The sequence below is a fragment of the Merops nubicus genome, unplaced genomic scaffold, assembly GCF_000691845.1.
Source record: "Merops nubicus isolate BGI_N331 unplaced genomic scaffold, ASM69184v1 scaffold9928, whole genome shotgun sequence".
Classification (NCBI taxonomy): domain Eukaryota; kingdom Metazoa; phylum Chordata; class Aves; order Coraciiformes; family Meropidae; genus Merops; species Merops nubicus.
The window spans coordinates 30,434-47,961 of record NW_008626334.1 but is presented as its reverse complement, the minus strand read 5'-3'; the positions used below and the strand labels follow the sequence as shown (position 1 = coordinate 47,961).

Genomic DNA, 17,528 nt, shown 5'->3' with positions numbered 1-17,528 from the left:
CTTTCCCTCTCCAGTGTGAGATCCGTGGCATTGTCCTCTGTTCCCACAACTGACTCAGGATTAGTTACTGAGAAACATCTTGGCAGGCTGCCAGGCCACCAAACAAGAAAACCACTCTACTGCCTTATGGACAAACAAAGTCTTCAATTTGTCTCTAATAATCTCCATTAGAGCACAGTTTGCCTTCTAATCAAAGGACATGTTTTCAGTTTTTTCCTTCGTCCCATCTTCCACCCATGCCAGAGCCAAGACACTGCCAAACAACCCCACACATATAGACAGTTATAGATCTCAGTGTCCCCCTCACTAGGCTGGGAAAGCTCAGAGTCTAGGAGAGGGGCAGTCTGGTGGCATTTCTGTTAGAAGAAAGCATACATCAAATATATTTTATATATTATATTAAAACTATGACCAGCATTAAAGCCTCTTACACAGGACATCATACAACTCATGTCCTGCAGATATATCTGCTCATTTGGAAATAAATCTCTCCTTTCTCAGAAGTAAATGCTGTTAAAGGCAGAAGTTTGAGGCCGAGCTGAACAAGACCATATCTCTCACACTGGCATCAGCCTGCCATTTAAAGAAGCTAGGAGAACACGCTTCTTTTCACTTCTTCTACTGTTTTTATGTTTCCATATTCTCCAAAGGCATGATGGGCACTGACCGTCAGATCTCCTAATGTATTATTCCACAGGTGATTTGGGAATTTTGGTCATTAGCAATACTAGTGTCTAATGTGGCATGAATTTTCCAAGTCAGTGCAAGGTCACTTACAACTCCAAATAAAAGAGTAATTTAAAGGTAAGATTCAGACTCAGCCCAAAGCAAAAGTGATATACTAGACAGACTGGCAGTCTTGTTCTCATGGAAGTGTATTTTAAACTGTTTTCCTTAGAGCAGGATAACTAAAAAAAAAAACCCACAATGTCCATTCTTAATCAGCATATGTTACTGAGATCATGTTTCTCTATAATAGAATAAAGGTGAGAAGCTCCAGAGAGACTATACAGTCCTTTCAGCAAACATGGAGAGCATAAAGAGAGAATGGCAGCATCACCTCTGGGCAGTGAAGTTCTTCTGCTGAAAGGTCACATTCATCCCCAGTCAGAAAGAAGTCTGGAAACATGAGGCAGAGTCACACCTGCTGTAACTACTGAGGAAGAATGAATTTGGACCTGTACACAGAGACACAAGAGTAGACTACAGCCTCACCTTCTCTCCTGGTTTGAGAGACTGACAAGCAACAGCTAAGTTGCTGTCTAAGGACAGTCTACACCAGAGGCAGCACCAGTTCCATGTCCACAGCACCACAACTCTCTTGACATCTTGCACAAACACTGAGCAAGCCCAAGTTCTCATCACAAAGTGTCTGTCCAGACAAACAGAAAGCTGCATGTGTAGATCCAATCTATTACTTTCATTAACTACTTTATACATTTAGATACACTGCTAAATGTAATTGTTCCTGAATTAATGTTGCTGTTGTGTACCTTACTAGAATCACTTCCTGAGCTGGCCTGTTTTAACTAAGGGACTACTGAATGCAGCTCCTTTTTCACAGGTCATACTAACACCAGGGAAATCATCCATAACATGTAACAGAACGAAACAAAAAAAAACAAACAAGCAAAAAATGCAACAAAAAACAACCCCAAAAACCCAACAAAAACAAAAATTTCAGAAATTACTATACAATAAGAGATACATTGTAGCTACATGTCTACGTTCTCTACTTTCCCATCCAAAATTAGATAATCAAACACCTACCAACTTACAGAAAACTGTCTGTACTATTCTGAAATTAGGACACTCCACTCCCCCCATGAGAGCACAGATCCACCCAGCATGAATAGCATGTTTAGCCACCCCTGTGGTTTCCATCCCCTGGATTTTATTTGCATTTACTGAAAGAAAGAACATATATACAGCTAAACACCAGTGGATGCTATAAACAGAACTGAGTGCAGAAGAGGAGGCTAATTTCAAGGTAGGATTGTGGGGGATACTCAAGTCTGTGGGATGTGTGGAGTTCCCCAGCAATGACCACCAGGAAAGGGCCCATACCCACAATCAGATGACCAGCCAGCACCTTCCACTTTGTGATCTGATCAATACTTCATCTTCTGCTCACTTTGAAAGGATCCAAACACAGGCAGTGGCTCCCTGGGCAAAGCAGATGAAGGGGGGTGCCCTTGGTGCCCTCAGGCCCATTGTTTTCTGGTGACAGTAGGTTACTTGGAAGCTTATGTTATAATGATGTGTGGGCAGGGGGAGAAAAACCACAGACAAACAAACCTCTGTGACTATAAAATCATTGGCATAAATTTATCTGCTTTTTTTGGCATTTCTCCCTCTCGTTCAACCACAGCACAGAGTTACGGGTAGAAAACACTTTTCTTGAAAAGCTGTTTTTCTCCTGTACATTTTGTGGTGAAGGGAAAACAATTATTGAGAAGAAAAAAAGAAAAGAACAGAAGATGAAAGGGTCAGCCTCGTGCAATTACAGCCCCAAGTGCTCCTGCACCTCTCCTGAACTGCACCATCCTGGACAACCCTGGCAACGCCTGTCTGTGAGCAGAAACAGCATCCAAAAAACTACAGAGTCAGGCCAGGTCCATCTTCAGCCCTGGACTGTGCTGAGAATACAAGGAAGATGTAGGGACATCCCCCTGCCTGCCACACATAACACATTCACATATAGCAAAGGGTGAGGAACACTGAGAAAAAGTTCTATACTTGTCTCACCTATCTTCCCTGCTAGTAGGACAAGAGTTATTTCAGCACTGAAGGGGTTGGATCCAACACCAGGATCTCTAAGCCCCAACACAGATCCTCTTTATACCTGGGTGCACCAAACTTCTCATAGAAAGCCTCCAGAGTTTCTCATAAGGAAGGGAACTGCACCACGTTTACATCAGGTCAACCAAGGTTTTTCTTCTGAGGTCTTGTACTGCCCTGCTGTGTGAGCTTAAGAAAACCATTGGATTCACTAGAAATAACTCAGAATTCATGTAACTAACTGTACAAAGTTGTGGCAAATCAAAGTCTAATACTTTCAAATATGTTTGGTTAATTCAACAATTATTGTCTTGCTACACTATAGTTCACAGAAAATAATTAGCAGTGAGATATTACCGAGCATAAACACAGATGAGTGAAACTACTCCCTGCTCCAGGTAAGAGTCCCAAAATAAACTTGTTACTTTAGTTATAATCTCAGCTAAAACCATTGATGTTAGAAGAACTAAAAAAAAAAGGAAACAACTTCAGTAGGATCCGAACAAGGAAAAATTGTCTCATCCCTGTGAGACCAAAAGATGGGTCTGGAAATTTCAGCAGGGCATAACATTTTATGAATAGGGCAAGTACCCACAAAAATCAGAAGAAAAAAAGCTGCAACTTTATTACAGGCCCCTTGCTCTAAAACAAATATACCTACCCCCAGAGCCAAATTACTTGAGAGATATAATTAACTCAAAAATAGCTTGTAGAGCTGAGTGTGGTGGCAGGGTGTAGCAACTCATCCACTAATTCCATTTGTTCAGTGGTCCCATGCTGTATTCTTGTGCTGTCAACAAGTACCCAGGGCAATATTTTTAACTAAATAATTGCATGCAAAAGGCTTTACAAGGAAAAAAACCCTAAACCACCCACTAGGATAAACTGCTAATTATAGATGATAAAAGTCCTTGATTCTGAACCAGTCATAAATTAAAGAGATTCCTGTGCACCATCTTACACTGTGTGAAATCACAGTGTCTCAGAGCATGAAAAGAGGTGAGCATGTAAATACTCATTTGGTGCTAAATACGTCATAAATATAACATTTGCCTAAGGAAATTAATTCTTCAGGACATGATCCAGGCTCCTCCAGAGGTAAACAAGACAAGCATCAGCTGCTATGCTTGCTAACAGAAATAGGAACAGCTAGTGGAAATGCTGTTGAATTTTTGAAAGATTTGTAGCTCTCCAAATTTTACCCTAGTCCTTCAACAGCTCTGTTAAAAATCAACGTGCAGGAATCACCAGTCCAGCACAGAGCTCTGACAGCATGGAGGAACTGTTAGCAGATACCTCCCTAAATATATTGACTTGTAACTAACACAGTAAATTTCCTAAGACGTTTTTGCCTTTTTTCAGGAGATGTTGTGTACTCACAGTTGAAGTCTCATGGCCTGTGCATTGCAGCTGAGGAATGGTGACTTGGATGGATTTACACACTGTTACCCTGTTTGTTAAAGTGGTGAACTCTGAATTAGGGCCACAGGTGTAGAAGGTGGTGGGGGGTGGGTCACTTCTCCTTGCAGCTGGAGCAGGGCAGGAGCATTACACCCAGTGTTTGCACTCTAACAAGACTCTTGGGGCTGGGCACTGCCCAAATATATGGTGAAATATAGAATCAGGATTTGAAAAAAAACATTATATCCAAGGGTCTTAGTCTACACATCTAAGTGAACTTTCCAAAGTGCCAAGCAGAGCTTTTTTACCTCTGCTGGAGCTGTGCAGTGTGTTGCACCAGAAAGCATTGAGATTGGGTTTCAAGAGTCAAAGGCTGGGCTGGATCACTTCAGTCCTCTGTCATTGTTAGCCCTGAGCACATCCCCTCTCTGTCATGACCCTTATTATGTGTGCCACGCTTACATACAAGAGTCAAAATGCTCAAAACAAGTCATGCTGTCTTCCAGCAGAGCCTGCAGCAGTGCCACCACTCACAGGGATGTTTCTGCAAATGGAACCCACTGTGAATTCATCAAAAAACTCAAAGATTTTTTTCATTACCTAAATGCTCACTCAGGAACTCCACTGGTTCAAAGTCACTTGTCAGCTTTCCAGGGGTGTTCATAGCCTTAAAGTCACAGGAGGCACCAGTTCTTCCACTGGGTTTTATCACCAGGTCCTACAGTTCTTAGCTTGGCTCTACGAGAGGACAATCTGTGTGCACCCGTTACAGACTTGCTTAACACAGGAGCTGCTCTGAGCAGGCATCCTTCCCATTCTGATTCCAGTAGAGTACAGTTTGTTTGGGGGTCTGACTTTGTGATAGAGAAAATCAGAAAGATCATTAAGCAAGAGTGGATTTGCAGGCTTGCCTCAGGATGCAACTTTCATGCTTCAATTAACACCAAAAAAAGGCTATTTGCAGCAAAGGTGTCTTTCAACAACATTAATTAAAAAATGTGTCTCCATCTCTGTTACTCTTAATTGTATTTCAGCCATTAGTTGTTTTTTCAGTCATTATCTCCTCCCTGTAATGAGTCAACAGACTGCAGTGGGTAGTATCACAATGCACTTCACTTCAAGGGCAAATTTATCACAACATTTAAGAAGAAGACCAAGATAATGGAGAGGAAACCATTCTCCTCACAGGAGTACTCCCTTAGGGATCAGTAAATTTAGCAGTACAACGTTTGACCTGAAACATATGGCAATATATAGGCATCAGTAAAGTAAATCCCAGCAGGCTGAGTTACTGGCATAAGGAACCAAACATTTTCGTATTCCCAGAACATGGCAAGGGAAAGATCCAACTCTTTGGCTTTTGGCTGTCAAAGTGAGGAATCCAGTGTGATCAAGTTATCTGAGATTCCTCAAAAACTAGTGAACAGAGATTGGCACTCAGAGGTTGAATCATGTTGCCAGTCTTGGGCAGTCTTCTTTGAAAAGGACGAATGACTCTCTGGAGGTATCTTATCTATTCCTTCCCATTCACTCTCAAAAGAGTCTAGACAAATAAATTCCAGGGCACTGATTCTATGAATCCCACTCAAGATACTTGAATATAAAGACACAATATTAATTCCATTTATCGATCATCTGTTTTAAACTCAGAAACACCCTCAAGCTATTAGAGTCATTTCCCAGGAAGTGTTAGCCCTAGCAACTAAAATCCTGCTGCACCATCCTACTTGTGTCATATTAGTACTGCAGCCTCTCACAGAGTTATGTCTTCACTGACAAAACTGAGTGGTTTTTATAGTAGATAACCAATATATTGTATCCATCTTGCTATAAAACCCTGGAGGAACAAAGCAGAGTGATTTCAACTGCAGTGTAGCTAAACAAGTCTTGCTCAGAGGTGGTGGAGGGGGTTGGTGGTGTGTAGTTACACTGAGGTAAAAATGTCCTGTATTTCATCTTCACTAGGGCTTTAACATGTTATGGCTTTCTATCTGCCTCACTGTAAAACAAAAGACTGATGGTTCAGGCTGAAAGGACACAGCTTTACATTCCAGACTTCATATATATATATAAATACAGAGAGAAATAAATGTCTTATACACACCCACATCTATATGTATTTTATATACACATTTTTAATTTCCTAGAGCATAGATCAATTTACAGCCAAACTGGCACTAAATATTGACAATTAAGCTGTAAATAAATGGATGGAGGTTTGAAACCTGACATCACATGAGGCTGTCAGTCAACAGTTTAGGGCAGCAAGTGAGAAAACCCACAGTATCCAGCCGAGCTACCCGCCCCAAAAAGATACCCTCCCTACTTCTGGTCAGCATTATCAGTAGTATTCACAGCTCCCAAACCAGAGAGCATGCCAAAAGGCATTTTATGCAGAACTCTGAACTGTTCTCCATCATTTGTAACTACACTAATATAGCAGAGCTTGTTACAATCTCTTATTTGCATTTTAAAGAACCTAATTAGTACTTTATCAAAAAGCAGCTCTCCTAGGTGTTCAAAACGCTCCCACTGCTTTTGTTCCACATTATAAACAAGATTACTGATTTGAAAAGGAATTTGGTATTTGGGTGTAACTTGTAGGGAACTTCACTGGGTTGAAACACTAACCCTACAATTTACTAACAAAAATAGCCCACCAACTAAACCATGCTGCAGCTCTAGCACTGAGGAAGAAATATTCTTAGCAGACTGCTACATGACAATTTAATGTTGTCTCTGGGCTCAGTTCAGCTGAAAAAAAACCCAGAAGTTGAAATTCAGTGACAGAAAGGTCTGACAACCTTTACAAACTTCCACAGAAGAAAGGATCATATTATCAAAGCCTGAAAAAGGAAATGGTGATGGCACCTGAGTTTGAACTCAGTAAGAAGATCTCCTTTGCAGAGAGCCCAAGCAATGTTCACATGTATCAGAGATCTACCTACAGCTTCAAAATAAGCCCCTAGAAATTTAAATGATGAGCTTTGCTTCAGTCCTGAGCACAGGGATAAATAACATGGGCTTCTAAAGACACCTCAGCAAGACACAGAACTGGAAGCAATGGTTTCATCCCAGATCTTAAAAGTAGGTGATCCTGCCCATTTTGTTTCAGGTGTTAGTGTGTCACCTTACCTAGGTCTGAGCTTGGGTTTGTTCTTACATTCACTTCTTCTGAAATTGTTTCCCAAATCAGTTTAACTTCCAAGTGATGCAAAGACCTTGATTCAATACTGCAAAAGGTCACAGATTTTCCAGTGAAGCTATTTGAGGAGAAAGTAGTCACCTACCCAGGACCCTCAAGACTTTGAGGCTTGAATATATGAAGCGCAGAGAAAAATAAACAAACCAATAAACCCAGTCCCAAGAGACCAAGCTCACCATTGCTAGAGGGGATTTACAGAAATAATTTTGTTTCAGGTGTTAGTGTGTCACCTTACCTAGGTCTGAGCTTGGGTTTGTTCTTACATTCACTTCTTCTGAAATTGTTTCCCAAATCAGTTTAACTTCCAAGTGATGCAAAGACCTTGATTCAATACTGCAAAAGGTCACAGATTTTCCAGTGAAGCTATTTGAGGAGAAAGTAGTCACCTACCCAGGACCCTCAAGACTTTGAGGGTTGAATATATGAAGCCAGGAGAAAACCAAACAAAAAAAAACAGTCTCAAGAGACCAAGCTCACCATTGCTAGAAGGGATTCACAGAAATATTAACTTCTTAAGAAGCTGCAGGGCTCAGGAAACCCACTGAGCTTCAGAAGAAGTATAACGTGCTATGACGGGGTCTTCATGTGTTGTGTGGGGTTCTGTGTGCTCTGACAAATATTCACACCTCTCTATCTTTTGCTGTGAATTCTACCAGCTCCATCAGCAGAACTGGGACTATGTCTCTGCAGCACCTTTCCAGACTTGGTTTTAGCTATCCCAAACAGAAGTACATGCCCCAATCAAGGGAGAGCAGAGGAAATCTTTAATGTGCAGGTGTACCTAACCAAGGCAAGTGATGGTTTACCTTCACTCGTAGCCTGTGCTGAAAGATACCAGGAGATTTTTATGGGAATAGGCATAAAAAGCATTAAAAATAATTAAAAACAAACAAACAAAACAAACAAAACACACCACAAAGGCAGGCCTAGAACATTAAGTGATGTCCTTTAGTCTGAGTTCAGTTATGGGACTGTGAATGAAGGCAGAAGAAAGCCCTGACTGCACAAGAGCTGCTGAGGTTTGTAACATTTTTTTAGCTTTATGAAGGACACATGGCAAGGGTTTTCTCCTCATCTCTCTGTTTTTCTTGGGCAGAAAATCCTGTGACTAATCCTGAAATCTCAGAGGTTTTGTGTGCCTTGCCCTAGCCTCCTGCTGAGCATCTCCCAGCTTCAGAGGTTATTCTTTCTACTGAGCATTCCTTATCCATCAGAAAACAGACACCCAGACAGGCAGTGCTGCCCCAAGGATTCATCCTCTCTTACCCCACTGTTTGGACTGCACTGAAGCAGACAGAAAGCCTCCTTCTGATTGCAGCTGGATACATATTGGACTCCCCATCCTAATTTTGAAAGTACTGAGCACCCACAGCTCCTGCAAAATCAGTGAGGGCTACAGGCAGTGGTGAGAAACAAGCTACTAATAACTTTCAGCACATGATCATACATTCCAGCTTTCTGCCTGTTCCTACTTCTGTATTTCTGGTTCATTCCACCACTGTGTAGAAATGGCTCCTGTAGTCACTGTATTTTTCCTCTTTTTGTTCTCTAAAGAGCACATAACTTTTTCATAAGATGTAATTTCTCCTGCCACTGAGACCCATACTTTTCCTGATTATTTCAACACTTCTCTCTAACGTCTGGGACTTATTTTTATTTGTCATGAGTCTAATCTTCTCTCTGCCTTTACAATTAGTTACACCAAACATTGTTCACAGAAATTTCTTGTCTGAAATGCAAGAAAAACTATTACAAACTAGGGGAGATATTATTCAGCTGGATTCTGTGGGTTTGAACAAGGCACAGTTGGCAGTCTCAAGAATGACTGTTTTATGTAAAGTGACTCCCATGTTCTATGAGGCTACTATTTGTATGTAACTGTTAAAGAAAGAAACTAAGAAAGGCAAGTGGTAAAGGTTTAATTGATCTCATTGTATAGTATTTCTTCCTTCAGAGTCCCTGATTAAGGTTCCCAGTGATCTGTACAAAGCTGCAGGTTTGGAACAAACTCCTTTTCTCAGCTGTATGAAAGAAGAGCAGAAGTTCACACTGTTTTCTGCCACAGGCTTATTTCTAAAATTCTTGCTGTTTGGATGACTGCTGGATTCACACCTTTGCTCAGTCAGCAAAAAGGAGAAATTAGGCCACAGCTGCTAGAAGGCTAAATTTCCTCCTCACCCCAAGGCAACATCTAAGACATTGCTTTTCCAAAGTACAAGGGAAGAAAAATAAATCAATAAATCATTTTCCAAACCTGTAACAGAGCTAACATCTATTTTGGGGGCCAGAAGCTACCTGAAATGTTGCAGTGCTGCCTGGAGGCACTGACAGAGAGTCTGTGCCCAAATGGTGGCCAGCTTCTTCATTCCACCCAGCAACGACCAGGCAAGATGCTCCCAGCCAGACACAGAGTGTGTCCAAGGAGGGGAACCTCTGTCATTACAACTATACCCCTGAACAACCAGCAGCTAAGTCAGTAGTAAAGCAGCAATAATTATGCACACTGAAAGGCCTATTTCAGGAAAATGGAAGAGAATCCTGAAGCAACCCATCTGCAGTGGGATGTTTTTGTTACACAGGCCATTTGTTCAAGGCAAGCAAGCTGTGCTGAAGCCCAGAGGTGGAGCTTGAATAGGAAGAACCTGTCTAGAAAACCACTTTGTGCACACTTAAACCAGAGGAGAGCAGAGCACAGGCTCATATTTTCAAATGGAGCACATGGAGGACTCTCCTCAGCTTTCTGAAGTCCTTAGCTGATGTTCAGCAACTAGAACTCTAAGAAAGGACACAATCCAGGTCTTCCTCCCACTCCTAGTTATTTCTTCTCCCCTCATGCTGGTTCCTCCCCTAGGACTACAGTTGTCCATGTGGCTGCATGCTCAACTAAATCTGAGTAACAACTAACCCTGGAAGGAAATGAAGAGCATTTATTGGCTCCCTGCTGTAGTTCATGGTAAGGCCACAAATGCCTGTGCTGGCAGATGGGAGAAGGAGGTTAGGAAGCATAAAACTTTATTTTTTAGCAGTTGGGCTGGCTTTAAGTGGTGATAAAACAGCACAGTTGCTAATCTCAGAAGAAACCTACTCATTTCAGAGTCCTAAGCAAAACAGAAAGTTGTGTGGAATCACAGAATGGCTTCAGTTGGAAAAGACCATTGAGATCCAGTCCAACCATTAACCCAGCAGTGCCAGGTCACCACTAAAGCATGTCCCTCAGCACCACCTCTAGACGTCTTTTAAACACCCCTGGGGATGGTGACCCCACCACTTCCCTGGGCAGCCTGTTCCAGTGCTTGACAACCCTTTTGGTGAAGAAATTTTTCCAAATATTCAACCTATACCTCCCCTGGTGCAACTGGAGGCCATTTCCTCTTGTCCTATCACTTGTTACTTGAGAAAAAAGACCAACCCCCCAGCTCGCTACAACCTCCTTTCAGGTAGCTGTAGAGAGCAGTAAGGTCTCCCCTCAGCATCCTTTCCTCCAAGCTAAACAATCCCAGTTCCCTCAGCTGCTCCTCGTAAGACCTGTGCTCTAGATCCTTCCTCAGCTTCATTGCCCTTTTTTGGACATGCAAACTTTAAATGATATGGAGATTATAAGTGGTAGAACAGATGTAGCCATGATCTAGGAAAGCAATCACCTCTACATGATCTGTGGAGAACTGAGGACCAACTACCTTCCACTGCACACCCCCTGAGCTCAAGAATTCCTGCCTGCCAGACACCAGCTCTGGAATCATCTTGCTCTAAGCTGGTGATGACTGGATCAAGTGGAAAATCAGATTTGATGGTGTTTGATTTGGAAATAAAAAAGTTGTAGAATCATTAAGGTTGGAAATTACCTCTAAAAGCAAGTCCAACCATCACCCAACATTACTATAACCACTAAACCATGTTCCCAAGTTCCACATCCACACTTCTTTTGAACACCTCCCAGGAATGGTGACTCCACCACCTCCTTGGACAGCCTGTTCCAATGCTTCACAACTCCTTCAGTAAATACCTTTAGAACTTAAAGACCTTTAAGAACCTAACACTGCCAAGAATGCTGTAAGAGAAGAGTATCTTTGCTGTGCTTCCTGGAGCCATAATCCAAGTTACCAGGCTGTCCTTCAACCCACTCCATGGGAACAGAAAGCTGTGCAACGTCCTCACCACTAAGCCCATCAGATGTTTCATCTCCTCCCAGCCTATCAAGTGATTATTTTTTCCTTTTTCAAGCAAAAGATAAATCAGTTGGAAATTCTGCCACAGGCCTTTTGTGCCTTTGCAAGACATCACAGTTAGCCACAAAAGTGACGATGAAAGGATGTGTGGTTCTGTCATCTGTGAGAGGAGAGGTTGCTAGAAGTTGGAGATGTTACAGAGTTTGAGAAAGTCATCCCTGCAGCTGGGGGAGAAGAGCATCAAGAAGCAACAGGAGGTATCAGAGGTGATATCAGCTGGGTCACTGCCTAGCTGCAGCTTTTAAAAAAGCAGCAGTTGTCTGCTGAGCTTTTCACAGAGTTGCCAAACCATCTGGAAGTGACTAGAGTTACAACTGTCAATCAAAATGTTAGTAACAGCACTTAGCCTGGACATAACCTTAAGCAGCCACATGTGGGCTGTTCCTCTAGGAATGCTGCTTGTGGCAAGTGTGATGTACACATGAGCTTAAAGCACAGGAGTTAGAGTCTCTTCATGGGACATTTTGTGCTAATCAGACTTGAACCAGTCTGTTGGACATCAGATATTGCTCCAAAACACCTCAGCCTTCTTTGCATTCAATTTTAAGGTGAGTGCCTCAGATTTTTCCAAGCAAATGTACAATTATGGCATGCACCATGTTCTGCCAGATGTAAAGAAACTGTGTTCACATTTGTAAGTCTCCACAAACCACCACAACAGTGAAAAAAGAAGGCTTGCAGTAAGACCAAGCAAGGCACAGAACTACTGCTAAGCTGAACTTCTGAAGAACTCAAATAGTCATAGTTGTAACTATGAAAGTAAAACCAGTCTACAGATTCACAAGTCTAAAAATTCTGCTCAACAAACTAAAAGAATTAAAGCTGTTACCACAACTGAGTTCATTAAAGTACTTTAGGATTCTCATGCCTGCCAGCTTGTTGAGTTCCCCTTCCTTTCCTCTTCCATGATGTGTAATGCAAAGCTACCTAGAATGCTTTAACAGTGAACTCTCAGAGCTCAGCAGGAAACAGAAAATGAAGGTCAACAGTTAGGCAAGCACTGCTAGGTGCTGCTGTGTTCTGATACTTCAGTACTCGGGTGAGATTTGACTATATTGATGTCTCTCAGGAACTGTCAGTCAAGATATGGTAACTCAGATGCCCACCCTTTGTCACAGTCTGTGCATGAGATATCTTAAGTGTTAAGGTCAAGAAGGAACAGGGTTACTGTTCTTCTGTGAACATACCATGAACCTGAGCAAAGCTGACTTCAAAAAGAAAAAGTCTCTGAAGCTTTTAGACTACTATTTTGAATGCTGTGCAAGGTGCTGCTTTGAAGGCTGGAAGTCCTTTGCATCAGAAAGAGAAGAGGGGTAGCATAAGACATATTTTCAAGTTGTGCAGTCTGATTTCTCCAGCAGAGCAGAGGCTCATTAATGGCACAACCAGGCCATGTGCTCTGAGGGTGCCAGGTCACAGGCTTCTGCTTTATGGAGCCAGTAAAGAGTGACCATGAACTTGGAGAATGGTTTTGCTCAGCTTTGCAAACTCTATCTTATCACCTGCCTGGCTTAATGATGACAGGATAATCTCCAATATTACAGCATTCAAAGCACTGCAATCAGTGTTCTTAGAAACAATCCCCTCTGAGCAGGTATGGGTGGTTTAGGTCACCCCTGCAACTTCTCTGCTACTGAGGCTTGAATGGCAGATGACAGTGTTCAACACCAGTGCTACCAGTTTCAAGCCAGATTGAAAACTTTGTACATGCATTCATTTATCAAATACAGCTTTAAATTAAATCTGGGTTAAAATCAAAGCAATGGACAAGCATAAACCTACTATTTACCTCCCAAAAGCAGATGCTAGTATATTTTTAAATATTCCATAGCTGTTGGTTGTTCTCTCTACAACATAAAAGCAGAAACCCTATTTAGGAAGCATACAGCATCTCTGGAATTCTTAGCAGAACGTATCTCTCCTGCTTTCCTGTGAAAGCATCCCCCATTTTTGCCTGCTAACTATAGTCCAGAATGTAATGGAAATGTTTGTCAAGAATATCTCCCACTGCCACAATGTCCCACTGAGCAGACATGCTATTTTTTGATTCTGCTATGCCTACTTCAAGATCAAATGAGAGCTAAAATGCTATTAATGCACTTAATGACATGCTCTTAGCAATAAATTCAGTCAAATATAGCAAGATGGAATGAATGAGCCTAGGACAGACGTCCAGTGAGACCTGAGACAAGTAATTCTGAACAGCAGCTGGCACGAAATCCAGTACTTGTAACACTTCACAAATCTGCACATTTCACTAGTACAGCAGTACAAGGACTGGAAGACTCATCAGTGGTCAGCACAGCAAAAAAACTTCCTACCATTTCCACTCCTTGATTCACGTGTCTCCCAGGAGCTCACAAAAGATTATGGCTATTAAAATCCCAGCTTGGCTGTGCCAATAGATACTTTTGTCTTAGAACGTGCAGCTTGGCTTGTGTCCTTGTCACGTTCTCCACCCACCCAGTGGTTTCCACATTCCTGTTTTAAGCAGTGCTGTCACTAAAACCACAGCAAGTTAACTACAACAGCTATTAAAAGTTTTACCTTCTAAATATGTATAAGGTATGGCCCTTACAGTGAACTCCTTTCCTGTTCCTACTGTATTAACAGGAAAAAGTGGCACATGCAGAAGGAACCACTTGGTCTTGCTCTCCACCAGCCCTCTCCTACCTCCCAAAACAGTTCCACCTCTCATATTCAGATAACAAAAGTTACCTGATCTCCATGTTAATACCTCTCATAATCAGATAACAAAAGTTACCTGATCTCCATGTTAATACATCTGCTGATGCTGGTCTCACCATCTCATCTTCTACTTCAGTGGCTGGTTTCAGTGACAGAAAGAACTCCTTGTTTGTTTAGATGTGATCTAAACATCACACCTACTGAAAGCATTCTGCATGAAAAACTGTAATTTAGATAAATAAGTATGAAAAGTCTGGTTCTGCCAAGGAGCAGTTTCTCTGATGGAAGTCTAGGAAGAAAAGATTTAGGGAAGATATGTAACAGAAAAGACTGATGTGTAAAGTAACACAATAAACTATTGCTGATATCCAGTGAAAACAGGACATGACTGGGGTCCAACCTCAGTGAGAGGGATTGAGGCCAGACATGGAGAAGATGATGTTCCCCATCAAGGCTGGAATAAAGGTTCTAGGGATGTCCAGAGCCCATTTCACTGGTGTCTCTGGATGAGAAGAACACTGTCCAGGCACAGCTATGGCAGATCCATAGAGCTGCTGTTGCTGTGGAAATCAGCCCATTGCACTGTGTGCTGCCTCAGATGACAACCCCTCCTTCTACCCTGCATCCACGTCCCTGCACTGTGTCCCATGCACCCCTTGCCACTGCTAATGTCCTTGGATCTCTGCCCGAGTGCTCCTCAGTATGTGCACACTATCCTCTCACTCTTTGTCCAGCTAATTCCCTCCTCCCTGCTGCCTTTCTTATGAATGTTCATTGGTGGCTTTCTGACTCCCTTTGACCTTACACCAAACCAACCCATTTACAGCCTTGTGGTTAGTTCACGTGGGAGGCGTTTGGTAGAGGAGTGGGCTACAAGGGTGGCTTGGGTGAGAAGATGCTACAAGATTCTTCCATGTCCAAAAGAGCCAATGCCAGTTGGCTCCATGACAGACCCATGCTGGCCAAGGCCAAGCCTATCACCACCAATGCTGGTAGCACCTCTCTGATAACATATTTATGAAGAGGAAAAATCTGTTGTGCAACAGCATCCAGGAGAGAGGAGTGAGAATATGTGAGAGAAACAACTCTGCAGACTCCAAGGTCAGTGAAGGAGGAGGGGGAGGAGATGCTCCAGGCAGTGGAGCAGAGTTCCCCTGCAGCCCATGGAGAAGACCATGGTGAGGCAGGCTGTCCCACTGTAGCCCACGGAGGTGAACTGTGGAGCAGATCTCCACCTGCAGCCCATAGAGGATCTCACACTGGAGGAGGTGGATGTCCAAAGGAGGCTGTGACCCTGTGGGAAGCCACACTGGAGCAGACTCCTGGCAGGACCTGCTAACCCATGGAGAGAGCGGAACCCATGCTGGAGCAGTCTGCTCCTGAAGAACTACACCCTGTGGGAAGGACCATGCTGGAGCAGTTCATGAAGAACAATAGCCTATGGAAAGGAACCACGTTGGAGCAGTTTGTGGAGGACTCTCTCCCACAGGTGAGACCCCACGTTGGAGTGTGAGGAGGAAGGCCCAGCAGAGATAAGGTGTGGTGAACTGACCACAGCCCCCACTGCCCATCCCCCTGTGCCACTGAGGGGAAGAGGTAGAGAAACTGGGAATAACGCCAAGCCCAGGAAGAAGGGAAGGGTGAGGGGGAAGTGTTTTAAGATTTAGTTTCTATTTCTCATTACCCTGCTCTGATATAATTTGTAATAAATTAATTTCCCCAAGTTGAGTCTGGTTTTCCTGTGACAGTAATTAGTGAGTGATCTCTCCCAGTCCTTACCTCAACCCATGACCCTTTTGTTCTATTTTCTCTCCCCTGTTAAGCTGAGGAGTTGGGAGGGGCAGAGTGGCTTTGGTGGATACCTGCTGAAGGTTAATCCACCACAAGCATGTTTTCCCCTCAAAAGTTCCATATATCTCATAAAACTAAACCCTTCCCTTCATTTACCCTTTCAGAGTATCTATTCTTCCCACCAAACCCACAAGTGGAGGTGGCAGCAAACACCTTGGAGAGTAACTGCTACCACACACCAGATGAAGGATGCTCCTCTGCCATCTAATGAGAAGCAGGAAGCACAGACAGGTGGACACACTGAGGGCTCAGACAGGCACAGCTGAATGGAACCACACTCTGACACACAGGCAAGTCATTTTTTTCAGAAGGTGATAAACAGTGACCCAGGCACAGAGCACTGAAAACACTTTCTTTGGGAAAGCTAAGTAACAGAAAGGAAAAGTTTCAAAGGAAAATCAGATCTGGTGAGTTGAGTAGCTGCAGTAGGAAGTTGAGTTGGCTGAGTGTCCCCACCAGGATGGTTTATCCTTCCTTATTACACCCCAGTTGTGTGTATGATTACATTAAGGTTTTCAGGGAAAAAAAGCCAAGCTCCTTCAGTCTTCATAGCTTACAGTCAATATCCACCATGACTTCCACTTGTATTCAGAGCACACTTTCCATACCTGGTCTTACTGAAGCTCTATAAAAGCAGTCACACCTTGACACTACTGGGCAATGTCAACTGGTTTAGGCCTGCTTTTGCTAGCCACTCTTTGGGAACTATGCATAATCCCAGAGCATTATGTTGACACCTTTTTTCCTGGCAAATGGAGGTCACAGAGAGCAATAAAAGAGCTTCACAACAGTAGCTACAAGATTTGTTTTTTCTCAGGCAACAGTAAGATAGCTTGTCAGCCTATAGACCTGGTTATTACAACACTGCAGTGTGTTACAGCATCACACAAGGAGTCAGCTGTTGCCTTTCAAGTTCAGACCCAGGAACCAGAGCAGTCTTTCATGATGTTGACCCAAAGAACTCACAGGAACCACCACGCACACTGCACAAAGCAGCAAAACCAAGTAGCTTTTTTGTAGTCAGAACAATAGAGTGATTTATCAGGGGTGAAAGAGAAAGGGCTATATGATTACTGTTCCCATCAAAGTGATGGGAGATACCAACCATAATGCCAGTCCTCCAGTTCCCATCAAAGTGATGGGAGATACCAACCTATGACATATGCCAACTATAATTTTCAGTCCTCTTCACCAAGAGGCTGAAAATGAAAAATTCATTTTCTCAGTGTGAATTTCACACACCGTTCTCCATTAAAAGTCATTCAAAACATCACCAAGGCTTATGTGGCTGACAGCCAGAGCACTAGTGATCACCAGCTTTCAGTAGAGTTGGGATAGTGAAAGGCAGAAAAGCACAAGGATCCTTCTGGTTCCTA

At 42.8% G+C, this 17,528-nt stretch overlaps 1 protein-coding gene across 1 annotated transcript in view; it reads right to left on the bottom strand.

The window, feature by feature from the left end:
• Positions 1-17,528, bottom strand: part of LOC103778378 (collagen alpha-1(XXII) chain-like) — a gene marked incomplete at its 3' end in the record, with an annotated part of 106,830 nt that overhangs the window by 84,915 nt on the left and 4,387 nt on the right. The window lies entirely within an intron of this gene.